This window comes from Sminthopsis crassicaudata, chromosome X (genome assembly GCF_048593235.1).
Source record: "Sminthopsis crassicaudata isolate SCR6 chromosome X, ASM4859323v1, whole genome shotgun sequence".
NCBI classification, from domain to species: domain Eukaryota; kingdom Metazoa; phylum Chordata; class Mammalia; order Dasyuromorphia; family Dasyuridae; genus Sminthopsis; species Sminthopsis crassicaudata.
In genome coordinates, this window is record NC_133623.1 from 46,430,124 (window position 1) to 46,446,133 (window position 16,010).

Here is a 16,010-nt window from a genome sequence, read left to right on the forward strand (position 1 = left end):
AGACACAGAGACAGACAGACAGACAGACAGACAGACACAGAGACAGAGAGGGAGAGGGAGAGGGAGAGAGAGTGTGCTTACACACTAAAAGATAGTCACAGTGTAGAAAAATCTTGCCAGGCTACAAAAACTGGGACCAATCTCATGTTTTTCCATGTTCACATCTATTCTGTCATTATGCTTGGGTTCAATGTAACTATAACTAGAATACAAACTAATTGTTCGTACTCTGAACTCACTGAAGGTCAAAATAGCAGCAAAAGCTTTCCCTATCTTAGGCTCCAGAAAGAGGCCTTGTGTCCAGAACTCAGAAAGTGATAGATAGCCCTGTCTGGCTCCCCCCCCCTGGTTTAACAGGGTACACCTGGAGCATGTGTTCACTATTGGGTGCCTCATTTTAAGAGGGAGGAGCCCTGATAAGCTGGAAAGCATCCAGAGGAGAATGCGCAGGTTATGGCCTTGAGATTATGGGATGGAACCATGACTTTAAGGAACTGAGAATATTTTTATCCTGGAGAAGAGGGAGCTCTGGGGGGACAGGACAGCCATCTAGTAGGGCCAAAAGGCTATCTGGAATAAGAGGGATTAGCCTTTCTCAGCTTAGCCCTGGAGAGCAAATTTAAGAGCAATAAGTGGAAATTACAAAGAAGATTTCAGCTCCCTGTAAGGAAAGTCTCCCTGAGGGGAAAAGAGCTGTCCTAAAGTGAATGGACTGGGAGGTAGAACGCTTGGCCCTGCCTGGATGGCTACTTGTGGGCTGTGTTGGAGAGAAGTTGAAAGCCCCAGAGTCCCTTAGGAAAATGTTAACAGAGAAAAGATTCAGTCCTTGGGATCAAGCCTCCTGCCCCACTCCATGGTGAGCCCAGCACTGATTTGGTAGTTCCCATTCTGCCTCTTCTAGCTGTGGCCTATGCTATCTCTCAGCCTGGCATCCCTTATCTGGTAAAATGGGGATCAAAGAGCCCCAGATTTCGTGGTAGGAGGAAGTTTGGGGGTGGGATAGTGGATAGAATGCTGATCCTGGAATCAGGAGCTATGGATCCTAGGAAAATCACTTAACCTCTCTGGAACTCCAGTTCCTCATCTGCAAAATGGAGATAATAATTGAACTTCCCTCACAGGTCGAAGTGAGGATCAAATGAGATCGTGTACATAAAACACATTTAAGAAAACAAGTTTGAAAAACTTCACAGTGCTAGAGCTACTTTGATTTAGTCTCAATTTTACAAATGAGGAAACTGAGGCCCAGAGACGGTACGATGGTAAGAGCTGGGATCGGACTCCAAGTTTAGGAGTTCTTCTACCTCACCTAGCCACCAATGTAATAACCATAATCATAATACTTGTGCTATCTACCACAAAGGGGTGTTACGGAGATCTAACAAGTGAATGTTTTTTCCTAAACATTTTTATAAAAAAAAAAAAATCTGAGAAGTCCTAGAAGGATAGGAGGAAATGGTTGTCCCCGAAGTTCTTCAGACTCCCAGGGACTGCTTTCCCCCAGCGCACCCCACATCTGCCTCTGTATATTTTGATTGGGGGAGGGGGTTGGAGCCGAAAGGGAGTAAGTCACTGATAGCCCAGCATATTGGATTGCCCAGCACACATTCCACGCTCCAAGATATTACTGATATGACCCTAGGGAATCATTGAGAATGACTTCTCCACCTTGCTGCAGCTTTAATGGAAGCCATCATAATGTGGTAAACTGATCGGTGATTAATTTCTTCAGTCACTGTGCATCCCCAATCAAACCCTGAGGTGCTTGATACACTGAGATTTTTGCAAAGTTCAATTCAATTTGCCAGCAATGAGTCCCCTGATAAAGGGGATGTCGGCTTAATTGGAGCAGTGGTTCAAAAATAAATGCAGTCCAATGTGACTGAACAATAGATAAATACTGGCCCCGGTCAGTCCCAGCAGTATGTCTTGCTGCAATAGGCAAGCCAGTTCCCTGTGTTTACCTGGTGTGAATTGGCATTTGCTGCCATGAGCTCCTGCCTCGATCGCCTTTTGTTTCCCTCGTTTAAATGAGGCAAGAGGGCGTCGTTGGCATTTTGAAGGGAACAGCTTCTCAGGCCCGTAGCCCAAAAGCTCTGGGGTTTGAGAGACCAATTTGAGAGTTCCATTGACCAAGCACCATGGGAAGTATCACAGCAGCTTCCAGAGCCCAAGTGGGCACATATTGGCTCACTCCTCCAGAGAACTCAGGCAGACTTCTGTATGCTTGGATTTCACAATTTAGAGGGCCTGGAAGTAGGAACTCTCACTACTGGGCGTGGTCCCTCTAGGGATGTGTTATAGGGCTATTAAAAAAAAAAAAAAAGATTTGGGGATTTAGAAATCTAGCGTGGCCTAGACCTGTCCTTATAGGGAATTCTTTCAATTTCCCTGTGGGGCTCTGTTGATTTTGAGATACAGTTTCTGCTCCTTGGGTGAACCGAACCCAGGAGAATGTCAATACCTTAAGAGCCTGAAGGAAGAGGTTTGCTGACCGAGCAGATTTGGGTATAGCCTGGGCTGTGCCAGCCCAAGGATGCTGCTTGGTGCTCTTCCCGGGCCATATTCTGGGAGCCAAGTTGTGGAATCCCCAACCCAAGAACTTATAACCACTGGCTCCGCTTGCCTCACAGACTTCATCTGAGCCTGAGTCATCAGGACAGAGGCTAGGACCATTTTTTAGTTTATTTTTTCTCCTTCTTTTCATCTCATTTCCCCAAATGGATTCTTTATAAACCAGGCTCAAAATTTATTGGGGCTTTTTTCAAGATGAGCCAAGAAGGCAACACAGCCCTCCAGGACTACAGGGACAATGAAACCGGACATCCAGTGGGTGGGGTGTAAACTTGGGAACAATATGGCTATTTTAGGCCTTGAGATTTAAAAAAAAAAAAAAGTCCCCCTTTCCCCCCTTAAAGAAAATCTTAGAAGTATTAGACCTCTGTGCAATATAGAATCTAGATTTGAACTGAAACAATCTGGCTTCAAATCCTGCCTCTGCCATATCTGGATTTGACCTTCTTTCTATGGACCTCAGTTCCCTCTTCCATCAAAGGAGGAGGGGAAGCGGTTTGACTTCTGAAGCCTTGTTCTGTTCTATGATCTGAGTCAAACATGAGCATATGAACACGGCACCATACAAAAATCCACAAAATGCTGGACTTTGTTTTGTTTATCACTTAATTGGAGGTCAAATGATCATCTCCCCCCTTATCCTAGACAACATCCATTGCAGTTTGCTTATAGCAGAAAACATTTTTTTCCTCTGTGGTTCCTACTAGAGTTCATGCTAGCAACTGCAGCATGACATGGAAAATGCAGAGAGACAAAATCCAATCCTTCAATTTATAGGAAATGAAATTGAGGCTCAGAGTTGACATGTGACTTGCTTAAGGTGACAGAGATTGGAAGATTGGAACCCAGAGCTCTGCATCTCAAGCCAAGCTTTGTTCCACTGCACCACACTGCTTCCAGTGTCTGTCGATCAATTCCCTTCACTCCTACAAAGGAGTAGGAAACTTATATTATGTTCCAGAAAATTGTGCTAGGGGCTGGGGTTGGACTACTGTAGAAAGAGCACTGAGTCTGGAATCAGGGGACTTAGATTCAGATCTCACCTCTGACACTTCCCAGCTGGCTAACCTTGGATGAGGTGAATGCTATGCTCTCGTTTCCCTAGTAGATAACTGAGCACCAGTTCTGCAAGTTAAGTCAGAGAAGCATTCTGGTACTTGGTATTCCTACCTAGGAAATGCAAATACTGACACCATAGCTCACCAACTGAGGATCATGAGTGTTAGTTCAAGTTGAATCTCAAAGTCTGAGCTTTAGAGGATCATACTGCTTGACCTCTAAGAGATAGCAAAGCATACTGGGAAAGGTGCTGGTCATGGAGAAAATCTGAGTTAAATGCCCAGCTCTAACTGTGTGACCCTGACCAAGTCACAGATATAGCTAACGGAACCTTAGTTTCCTCCTCTGTGAAAGACTACGAACATCTCCCAGGGTTGCTGTGAGATTCAAATGAGATGACATGTACAGCACTTTGCAAACTTATAGTAGGTTTAAAGAAACCCTACCATTTAAACATCAGTTATTCACATTCTTCACAGATTTCATGTTCTCGGGGTCTATCATTATTAAAAAATCTTCATTAACAGAAGAACCAAGCCATCCAACAGAAATCTTGCAGTCATTGAAACACATGACAGAATTGGAAAAGACCATCATCCAGCCCCCTCATTTTATAAAGGAGAAAATGACTCTCCTCAAATCCCACCTAGTACTCAAACCTAGATTCTTTGTCTCCAAATTCAAATGTCTCCATTTGTTTTATGGCCTCCTTCTCTTGAAATATTCATTTGGCAAATGTTTATTAAGCACCTAGTGTGTGCCAGGTGCTAGGGAGCCAAAGGCCAAGCAACTGCTGGCCTTAGGGAACTCACATTCTTTTGGGGGAAGAGACTCAGATGAAAATTAAATACAAAATAGTCATTTCGGAGGCCTGAGTGCTTGTGGGACATGGGACATTAGGTAAACTTTGAGAGACGCTAAGAATTCCACAAGGCGGAGGTGAGGAAGAGAGTCAAGGAGCCTGGAGTTGGAATGTCCTGTCCTGGGAACAGCCCTTCCTGAACCAAATTTTATATTCTTCAGGAAACAGGTTTTGCTATTTTCCCCCAAAGATCCCGTCTTATCTAATTGGGGTTCTACCTTCTACCTAGCCATCCAGGAGAGAGCTAGATACCTGTCTCTTCAAACATGACCTTATATGGTCATTCAGACAGTGGCAAGCAGAAGGCTTTGCATGTAGTAGCTGCTTTGGAAATGTTTGTTGACTTGGAACTGTTGAGTCCAACAAGCCTTGGTGCTCCTGTAGAAAAACACAGGATCTCTTAGATCCAGAACTTTGCTGGGGCTGCACATGTCCCACAGCTGGAAGTTCCTTTTATTTAAAAGAAAAATAAATAACAAAGCAGTCACTTTGCTTCCCACCCCCCGACTGTATTAATAAACACTGTGAAATCATCACCCAGCTTCTTCCAAAGTTCAATGAAAATGCTTGACTTTGGAAGCCAAGCAGAGACTACTGTACTTACACACGTAGCTTTCAAGTCTCCGATTCCTTTGATGACAGTAACAAAATCTCAACATTCTGCCCCATCCCCTTCCAAGTGATGAATCAAATGTTCTATCTTCTCAGCCCTCTTCATTCCCTTCTCCTTTGCGGTGGGCTGGAATACAGTATTAATGAAACCACGGTCATAGTTTCAAGGCCATATGGGCTTGTTAACTTTGCTGCCCTTTGGCCATAGATTCCACCCCTAACTCCAGGCAGCAAGGGGGTGAACAGATCATGCTGCTTGTAGGGATAATTACAGAAAGGAGTGAGGATGGCTTAGTGTCAGCTCTTCCCCAGCAGGACTTCCAGGCTCTGGGCTTTCATCAGTATGGATAATGTCCTCCCTTGGCACAGATTGCACCTCCCATAGCCCTTAGTTCTTAGTTGATGGCATTGGAGAGCTGCTGGGGCCAAAAAAAATTCATTTGTTTTGGCCACAACAGCTCTCCAACACCATCAACTAAGGACTATGGGGGCTAAATAGAACAAGCCTTATCCCTCTTCTACACAACAGAGCGTTAGGTCCTTAGGATAGCTGTCTTAATCACTCTGGGTCTTCTGTTTTTCAAGCTAAATATCTCCAGTTCCTTCAACTGACCCCCCTATGGCATGGAGTCAAGACTGTGGTGCTCTTCTAGATCCTCTCCATCTCATCAATGTCACTTCCATTCCTGGAGGCAATGGCTTTCTTATGTAGCCCAGATCACATCAGCATTTATTTCTTAGCTGCCAGATCAGCCAGCTAACTGCTGTTGAGTGGCAGTCCACTCAAATCTCCAGATCTTTTTTTCTGACAAACCACTGTGTACTTGGGAAGTTGATTTTTTGAACCCAGGGGTGAGACTTTACATTGATCCATTATGAATTCCATCTTCTTAGATTTAATCCAGTACCCTCATCCATCAAGATTTTTTTTTTTTCATTCTAACTGTCATTCAGTGTGTTAGGTATTACTCCCAGCCAAGTGCCATCTGCAAATTTGATAAATATGTCATTTCTGTCTTTATCCACATCATGAATAAAAACTATTAAACAGCACAGGCTCAACTCTGGATCCTTAGGATATATACCTCTAGACTTCTCCTTCTCAGTTGACACTGAACTGTTGGTAATACTTTTCGGTTTGGTAGAACTTGCCAGTGATCATTCTTCAATGGCCTTGCCCTTGAGAACCCAGGGTCATTTACATGCTGTGAGGCCCTAAGATCAAAAACTTTAGTGAAAATAGAAACTCATCCCTACTCTTGGCAAAACTACTCAAAGTACACACCGTCTTGAAAGTAGCATTCTTTTCCCATATAAAGGTGCTATCTTAACTTTCTGCACTAAAGTTCACGTATTCCAGAATGTTCTGTTCTAACAGAAACATTTAGCAATATATTATGGTGGTACGCTGTGCCCCTTCGCTCCCTTGTCCCCTACTAGAGCATCGTTGGTGGTTAGGGAAACATTTTAACTATTTCTGTCATAACCCATGATGGCTCTCTCGGTCATGAATTTCTCTGAATCCTCCTATGCAAGTGAGCACCCCTAGACCATCCTCTAAATTTGAGTCACATCAGCAGTTCAGCGGTTCCAAGACTCGGTGGCCATTTGTAGAATTACACATTTTGGCCAACAATCTCCATCTTGAGCTCCCAGGAAACTTTGGGTGGGGTTCCATCTGGTCCTAGTCTTGATGATTTTGCTACATCCACTTTTTCCATTAGTTGTAGGCCATCCAGTATATTTGTCAGGATTTTATTTGTCTAATGTCTCCCCCAGGAAAGACCAAGGAAAAAAAGGAATTCAGTTTCTTCTATTTTTTTCTTCCTGTTCAACTTCAAGTTGACCTTTTTTCTCATGATCCCCAGGTTCCCATGGAATCTCTAATGAGAAGCAGGTCCACAATTTGGGTGGGGTGGCCAGAGCTGTCCCCAAGGCACCAAATATAGAGGGTGCGGACTGTAGTTTTTGGCTTGTTAGTCTACTCCTTTTTCACCCTGCCTGCTGTCTCCCACCCCACAGAGGTCCCTTCAATAGCAAGCAGTGGCCCTTGGCTTCTGCACATCCCCTACATGGACCAGTGCCCATCATCTCCTACCACCCTGTCAACCCAAACTTAGGGTACTTGTCCCAGGTGCAAATATTTCTTGTTATGGATCTGATATTATTCCTTCTTTTACTATAGCAAATTTTTTTTTTTTAAATATACTCATGTCTTGCCTTTAGGTCCAATAGAGCTTTGCCTTACAATCTCTCTTCAAATTTCTAATTTAGACTTGACCTTCCATATTTGTGAGCCAACCTATTTTTCATTCAAGAAAAGTGCCTTCTCTCTGTGGTAACCATTACTGACTTAGCTAATTTGCCATGTATGATCTTCACACACACCCCTTCCCCTCCCGGGGGTACCTGCTATTTTTGATCCTCAGCCCACATTCAGACTGAGCTTCCGATAAGATGTTTATAAATGGTCTCCAGGCTTCCTGTGGCTTATTTCCTTTTTTGAGCTCTTCCAATTTTTACCTAAAACCCGTAGTTTGTTATCTTTCCCTTTTCGAAAAGTGAGTAACCACATGATAGTTTTTGTTTGGGTTTTTTTTTTCCTCTCCCACAAGAATATAGAACCTAATTGTATAGTGATGACCATTCCATAGTGGGTCACACTCAGATATTTTCTACACTAGTTCCTTTTCATTCTTTGGAAACAAGGCCATTCAATTTCCTCTCCCTGTGTGTTCAAGAAGTAAAAGTCCTGGAAAAAAACAGCATTTGGCCTGGTCCAAAACCTTACTTCCACCAAGTGTCTCAAAGAGGTGATCCTGTTGATCTACCTTGGGGTTACTTAAATTCTTGCTATCCAACAAAATGCAGAAACTTCTCCAATCTCATTTACTATTTTCAGGACATTAGGGATTTGGGCCTTCTTCCATTCTGACATAATTATAGGATTTAGAACTGGAAGGGACCTGAAACTACTAATATCCAACAATCCATCTCCTCCTTCCAATGCCCACTTTTCAAAAAAGATTTATAGGGACTACGGAGATAAGAAAACCAATTCTATATGTGTTAGCAGATATGGCAACAGCATGTCTCTGTGAGTTAGTAGGGATGAAAAGACCAGGACTTGTATGAGTTAGTGGGTAACGGAAGAACAGATATAGAAGAGGACAGTGATAGGATCAAAGATTTAGAGTCAGAAAGAAGCTTTAGAAGGCCTTAATCCTACTTTCAAAAGTTTTTATAACACTGCATTTTTTAGGTTCTCCTCCTACCTGTCCAATCAGGATTCAGTTTCCTTTAGTGATTTCATCAGCTCCCTTAGACAGGTTCAATTCTCATGTCTATCAACTTGATTCCCAAGTTTCCATATCAAGCCCTCATCTCTTTCTGTGTTACTAAATGCCTACAGGACGTCACCACCTAGGTATCCCACAGGCCTCAGAAATCCCATGTTTCGTTTGAGGGCCCTCCCATCCATCCAGTTACCCAGCTTTACAATCTAGGAGTCATCTTCAACTCTTGCCTCTTCCTTTTCCCTATATCTAATCATCAGCCAAGTTTCTTTGACGAATCCTTCATGGCATCTTTTCACTTGCCCAGCTATCAACTCACTTCCAACCTTCATCACTTCTTCCCCAGACTATATTTCAATAATCTCCTTCTAATTTGTCTCCCTGCTTCCAATTTTGTTTTTTTCCTATACAATTGCCAAGTAGACATTTCTAAAGCACCAAAGCTCTATGCCATTCTGCTAGTTAAGAAACCTCAGTGGATCCCACTCATCTGTAGGATAAAATCCTGTTTCTTAACTCTTTTTAGCCTTTAGAGCCCATCACAGCTTGCCTAACTGATTTTTCCAGACTGATTTAACACTTCTGCCATTACTAAGGCCATAAGGGGGCATGTCTTTCAATTACGTCCATACCTGTGCACAGGCTGTCTCCCAAGCCTGGAAAGGAAAGGGGACAATCATTTATTAGCTACCTGATAAGTGCCAGGCACTGTGCTGAATGCTTTACAGATATGACCTCATTTGAACTTCAAAACATCCCTGGGAGGTGAGTGCTATTATTATCCTCATTTGACAGTTGAGAAAACTGAGGCACACAGGCTTAAGTGATTTGTCCAAGGTCACCCAGTAAGCATCTGAAGCTGAATTAGAACTTTCTGATTCTAGGCCCAGCACTCTATTCACTTTCCTCACCTCCACCTCTCAGAATACCTTGGTGCTTTCAAGATTCAGCTTAAGTGTCATCACCTACATAAGGTCTTTCCCAATCCCTCCTCCAAATTGCTTTGAATTTATTTTATATTGCTTTATTGTTGATACATGTTTTATTCTCTAATAAAACATAAGATCTTTGTGGGCAGGGACTAAAGGGTATTTTTTTTTTTACTTTGTATTCCCGACACCTATTAAACACAGTATCTGGCACATTGTAGGCGCTTCAGTTAATTAAACTGAGCTTCATCTGTCTATACTTGGTAGGACCCCAACCACTGCAGAGGAGTCAGAAATGGTTGCTAGGCAGATCCCCAAGCTGGGCCAGTTAGTATTTAAAGAGCTTTTTTGGTGAACCCTCCCACATGGGAATGAGCCTTTGTCATCTGAAGAATCATTCTACTTGTTTGTCTAGCTAGTTGGTGTGGTAGTTCACATAGCAGGTCTTCAAGCCAGTGAAGTGGGTTTCAGGCTGTAGAATTCTTCGAAGCTGTTTTTCCCTTGGGAAGATTTGGTAAGCCACAGCCTCCATTGCTGCCTCCTTTCTAGAAAGGACAGGGTAGGGATGTCCCCACAGCTGTGTTTTCCAGGCGACTTGGTGTCTACCAGAGCCACAGTCTTGGGGAAGGAGAGATAATGTCAGAAGACATGGCTTTGAACCTCACTTCTGCTGCTTAGACTTCTATGCTCTTTGGCAAGTTCTTTCCCCTCTCTGGGCCTTAAGTTTCTTCATTTGTAAAATGAAGTGGTTGGACCAAGATGGCATCTCAGGTCTTTTCCGATTCTATTTGATTATCAGTTATTGTTTGACCTAAATGGAATGAGAATTGGTGTCAGAGAACTTGGATTCTAGTCTTAGCTTTGCTTAATGACCTTAATTTCTTGGCCCCAATTTTCTTGTGTCTAATATGAGGGGCTTCGACTGGCTAACCTTTGAGTTCTGGTTCATCTTGAATTGTATGCTCTTAGTGCTATCCGAACCTTGAACATTTCTCTAAGCAGACTAACCAGGTAAAGATACTACCTGATAGTTGAGTCCGCTTGTCCCCCAAAAATCCCATGGATCTCTTCTTCCCATGGAGATCCTGAGAAAAAATAGCCAGTCCTTTCTGTCCAAGTCTACCCATCATTTCAGGTGAAAGAGTTTGAGTTTGAGGGAGGGTTGGCAACCTTTCCAACTGCCTGGTATTATTTAGCAGGAGGGGCAGCTAGATGGCACAGTGAATAGAGCACCAGCCCTGAAGCCAGGAGGATCTGAGTCCAAATTTGACCTCAGACGTTTAACACTTCCTAGCTGCATGACCTTGGGCAAGTCACTTAACCCCAACTGCCTCAGCAAAAAAAAAAAAAAAAAAGAAAAAAAAAAAGTTCTAGCCAGAAGTCAACCAATGATGATGGTCCGTTACCTTTAAAACAAAGCTGCCCAACATTAGGCCTAAATTCTCCCAGTAAGGGCTTCAATATCAGTACCAGACTAGATGTAAAGCCTTCTGAGTGCTTGAACTGTGGCTGTTAGCCAAGGCCAAATCCAAGAGCTGAAATTCATTGAAAGGCAACAATTCCCCTGAGGCAGAGGCGGTGGTGAGAATCCAGAAATGTCCATTTTAAAATGAATTTGAAGCTCCTAGTTCCTACCTATGCCGCAGGGTTGGGAAGGGAAAAATCTGCTGCCTCTCAATAAATGCGGCTGGAGCAAGAAAGTTATTTCTGCCTGGAAAAATGAGCCCAGAACTCTGAAAGCCAATTTCTGAACCACAATTTAGTCATTCAAATAATTGGTTTCATCTCTGAAGAAATGTTCAGATAATTTAAAATAAAAATATAAGCAAATGTTCAGATAATTTAAGATGAAAAAGATAAACAAATGTTCAGATAATTAAAAATAAATAACATAAATAAATGTTCAGATAATTGAAAATAGGCTATGAAGCCTACTGGGGGAAAAGAATTAGATGCCCCCGGGCTTCAAGGCTAGCTCTGATGTTTATTATCTATGGGATCCTGAGCAAGTCACTTCCCTTCCTTAGGCCTTAGTTTCCTCTCTGTAAAATGAGATTAGAAATCCCCTCCTACGCTCTTTCTGTGATCCCATGAAATAAGTTGAGTTTACATGCTGCTCATGTCCAGGGAATGTCTGGCAAACCTGGGCAGCCCCATGGTTCCTGCACTCTCTTCCAAAGAAAGCAATTGGATGGCTGCTACCTAGCTTGTAGCATTCCACCAGCATGAGAAACCTTCCTCTATGGTATTGCCCCCCCCCCCCCCCGCCCCAGCCCTATAAATGGACACCATTACATGGGTGTGCAACAGACTAGATCTTAATGAAGTACTAAATAGTCATACTGTGCTAGTGGTCATGCTGAGAAAGAGACCTCGCTTACTGAATGAACACTCTTAGCCATTCATTCATTCATTCATTCACTACTTAAGCAACTAAGTAACAGAGTAGTAGTTACTAATTGAACTAATTGAACAAATGTTTGAAGGGGAGAATGATATAGATATAAATAACAGATCCTGTTTGTATCATGTTTTAAAGCTTATTATGAAAGCATTTTCTTCACTGCCCTTTGGGGAAGGTTAAACCAGTTTTAAGGATCATAGAATCCCCCGATTTAGAGCTGGAAGGGGAGAGAGGGTGGAGACTCTGAGAACTTCCTTTTTCAGAGGAGTAAACTGAGTCTGAGAGATAGCAAGTGACTTGCTCAGGATCATATTAGTCACAAATAAAGGAGCCTGAATTTTCACTTCGATCTTCTGACCCAGGGAAATGGTATGCCTGCAATCACATCACCTGGAATGTTGGCAGTCTCTTTTTTTCCCCACTGTAGTCTCTGTGGGTTAATAAATAAGGCATGCAGGGGATGAGATTTGCACAAGCAGCCAGAGAAAACCCCAGTATAACACACAAGGATTTGGATCCACTTTTTACTATGTGTGTGATTTAGAGCAAGTCACTTCTGGTCCTGTTTCCTCCACTATAAAATACCTCTAGTGGCTCTTCCAGCTGAAAATTTGTGACTTCTCTAATTGCAGGGGTGATAGAGGGGATGGTTTACAGGGCAAATGGGAAGGACTTCATGGAGGATTGGCACCTGAGCAGGGCTTTGGAGGATTTCAGTGGCAACAATGGGAAGCAGGAGATATTCACAGGAGTTCTCATTATCCCCTGAGTCTTGGGCCCATCGAGATGCCTGGTTTACAGTGTTCCTCACTGCTGGTTGTCTATGGCTTGCCCACTCACTTCCGCCATTACTCTTGTGCCTGGATGGCAGAACCATGCCATGGTCTGACTCGGTCCTCTAAGTCCCGGCATCTTAAACTGTGGGTCAGGACCCCATATGGGGTCTCCTAACTGAATGGGGGGGGCACAAAATTATGATTTATTATCAGTAAATGATTTGTATACCTGTTTTATATACCTGATACATCACCTTTCTATATCTGTGTATATATCACATAAAATTTTCTCATGGGGTCACGAGTGGAAAAAGTTTAAGAAGTCATGATCTAAGTAAACACTGCCAGCAATTTCACATCCTTGCTTCTGTATTTGGGTGTTTCTTTCCTAGTCAGGTGGCAAGGGTAAAGGAAAACAAATAGGGAGTTCACCACCAAGAAGAGTATAGTCTTTAACAATTATCTTTCATTCAGAAAAATCTGTCCCAAGGGCCCCTTAACCATAATTCTCTTGTTCACCCAATGACTAAGAAAGTTCAAGATGCTCCTTTGCCATTCTCTCACAAGCCAAAGTCACAAAGAGTCTGAGAGAAGATAAAAGTATTTTTCTTTGTTTGTTGAAAGATTTTGTCAGGTGAAAGTAGGAGCATATATCCTTTTGTAATTCACAGTAGCCATGGAAATACCTTAGACTCTGGATGTTTAGGGAGAATAGATATCCATCAGTAGTTTGGCTGGTAATGTCTGCATTATTGCTTCAGAAAGCCTGATTAGCCATTTCCAAGAGATTGCTATCTTGCTAAATAAAATAAATGCCAGATCAGCTCATTCCTGGAATTATTAATCTCCTTCGGTAAGACCTAGGAAATGGTGGAGTCCTACTTCCATTCCTTAACTAGACCGGGTGAGAGCCCATGGCCAGGTCCCGTTTGTTCTCTAGTGGGGATAACATAAGCTTTTATTGACAGCCCAGAGGGAGAAGGCTGGTGTTGAGCCTCTCAAAGGAGAGCCACTCTACATGAAATGCTACTTGAGAGGGAGGAGTTGACATAATTTGTTGTTGTTCTGTTCCATAGGCACTCTGCATAGGTAGGTTTGCAGGTAGACAAAATCGATCACGAGTCTCCATTTCCCCTCTTTCCCCGGCTCACACAGGCTACCTGTGCCTCCATCCCTTTCTCTAGCTTACCTTTTACCAAGTGAAACTTCCTTGTGGATCTCATTTCTTTCCAAAGAAGCTTTCTCTGGGCTGCTTAGGCAGGAATTGGTTCCTAATTTGGTAGTCTGATCAACTAATCTATGCCGGTATGCCAACTGAAAAGGACTAGAACTTTTACTTCTTCCAGGTCATAATCATAGCTCCCATTTCCCTGACACTTTAGAACCCTAAGTTTCCTCTTCTGTTTAATGAGAGGATTGGAATAAATGACCCCTAAGGGCCAGTTCAATTTAGACATTCTGAGTTCCTTTCTATCCTTTCTCACATTTGGCCCTCACACAATCCTGCACCTTTTGGAGACAACACCCTCCCTCTTCACACCCCACCCCACTCCCTTATTTCTGACCTAAAACATTGGGGAGCACATAATAATATGGCAGGCCAGTGGGGCAGACATTTGGGGACCTACTGTTACAGTCACACAGTGTGGGCGGCCAACTGCTTCAGTCTTAGCTGGGACTGTCCCACTTTTGAGATGTGAGTTTCTTTGGGCAACTGGATAAAAACCGTCAGGCGGGAGGGTGGAGCTGACTAAGCTTGGCATTGTAACAAAGCAGGCAAAAACTAGATTGCTCCTATTAACATGTATTGAGAATGCTCTGCCTGCTCCACCCAGCTTCGTGGCACTGTTACCACCAGGAAAGTTCTATATTTAACTATCTTCACTGAAGAAATTTCTATTCACATCTCAAGGATTAACATAGAATGTCAGAGCTGGAAGGGACCTTCGAGATCACCTGGGCTGAATCCTTCCTTTTAAAGTAGCTTCTTACTGAGCCCTAACGAAGGGAAAAGGCCTTTGATTAGACAGATAATTAGTGAAAGTAGCAGAGCCAGGATCTGAAACCAGATCTTTTGGCTCAGAAGCCAATCCTCTTTCCACTCCTCCTCTGGCTGTTGCATGTTTTCTCTCCATGGCTCAATGAGTGGCTTAATTGCTGAACTTGAGCTCTGTGCTCAACCCACAGGGTCATATGCCACCAGGGGTAGAGGAGAGGGAAAAAGCACACTCTTGTCCCACAAGAACTTTGGCCTATATTAGGGAGACAAGAACACACCCAAAATAACTAAAGAACAAGCCTGATCTATAAGAATGGCACAGATCTCAAAGGATCACTGATCTTCTAAGGCCTTGACAAAGGTGTCATACAAGTAGAAAACAGCAGAACTGCAACTCAAACAACTGGGGTCCTCGGATTCTAAATCAGTATACCATACTACCCCTCCTTTAAAAAATATACATATATGCACATATATGTGTATAATACATGCATACATATATTTAAATATACATACATATATATGAAACTGAGAATAAGATTGCTCTCAAAGGCAAATGTAGACTGCTTTTGTAAGTTGTAGGAAATCATAGAATCTAAGATCACAGTTCCTGTACCAAGTCTTTGTATATCCAAATCCAGGATGTACCCTGTTTGGATTCCTTACCCTACTATTGTAGTCCTCCTGGACTGCCTCCAACTCTTATCACATACAGACAATTTCTGAGATTCCCCTCCAGCCAGAAACTAATCATGGCAGGAGCTTTGGACTCAGGGCCCAGAGACCGACCTTCCTGTTCTGCCTCAGCCTCTGCTTAGCCCCCCAGCCTTGGCCATTCCTCCTTTCTAGACCTTCGTTTCCTCAGATGTCAAATGGATCCAACAGTACTTGTGGGCTCAAATGACATAAAAGATATGTAGTCATAAAATGAGCTATTGTCATTATCATTACTAATACAAGTGGCCTTTAAGAATGCCAATAGAAAGCCTAGTGTAGAAATATTGGTAGGAGATATAGACCCCTTGTTAGTTCATCGTGGTACGTGTTTTTCCCCTTCAATAGGATGTAAGCTCTTTGAGGGCAGAAGCTGTTTCATTGTTATCTTTGTATTCACAGTATATATTTCGCAAATAAGTGCTAAAATGAATCAATAAGCATCTATTAAGCACCTACTGTGTACATGAGCATTGTGAAGGACACAAAAGATTTCCAAGATATAGATCTGGACCCTCTAGGCATTCCAGTCTAGTTGCATATAGTGGAAGGAAAGCATCAGGCAGGCATGTGCTGCTGTGGGTGACATTGCTCTTAGTGGAGAGAGAACAGCTTGAGAAGAAAAAAATCAGTAGAAGGGGTTTAATTGGCTGCTGCAGGGCTGTTGCAATTACCTGGCTTGCTTTCTTAATTAGATTATTAAGTCTTAAACATCATCAGTGTATTTTTCTCCTAAAAATAATGGTATTTGCTGTGTTAAAAGCAACCCATGTCTGCGGATTTAT

The 16,010-nt window shown here is 42.8% G+C and overlaps 1 protein-coding gene across 7 annotated transcripts in view; it reads left to right on the top strand.

Moving 5' to 3' along the window:
* MBNL3 (muscleblind like splicing regulator 3) overlaps nt 1-16,010 on the top strand; it is a 217,883-nt gene that overhangs the window by 177,859 nt on the left and 24,014 nt on the right. The gene's annotated exons all lie outside the window — the stretch shown is intronic.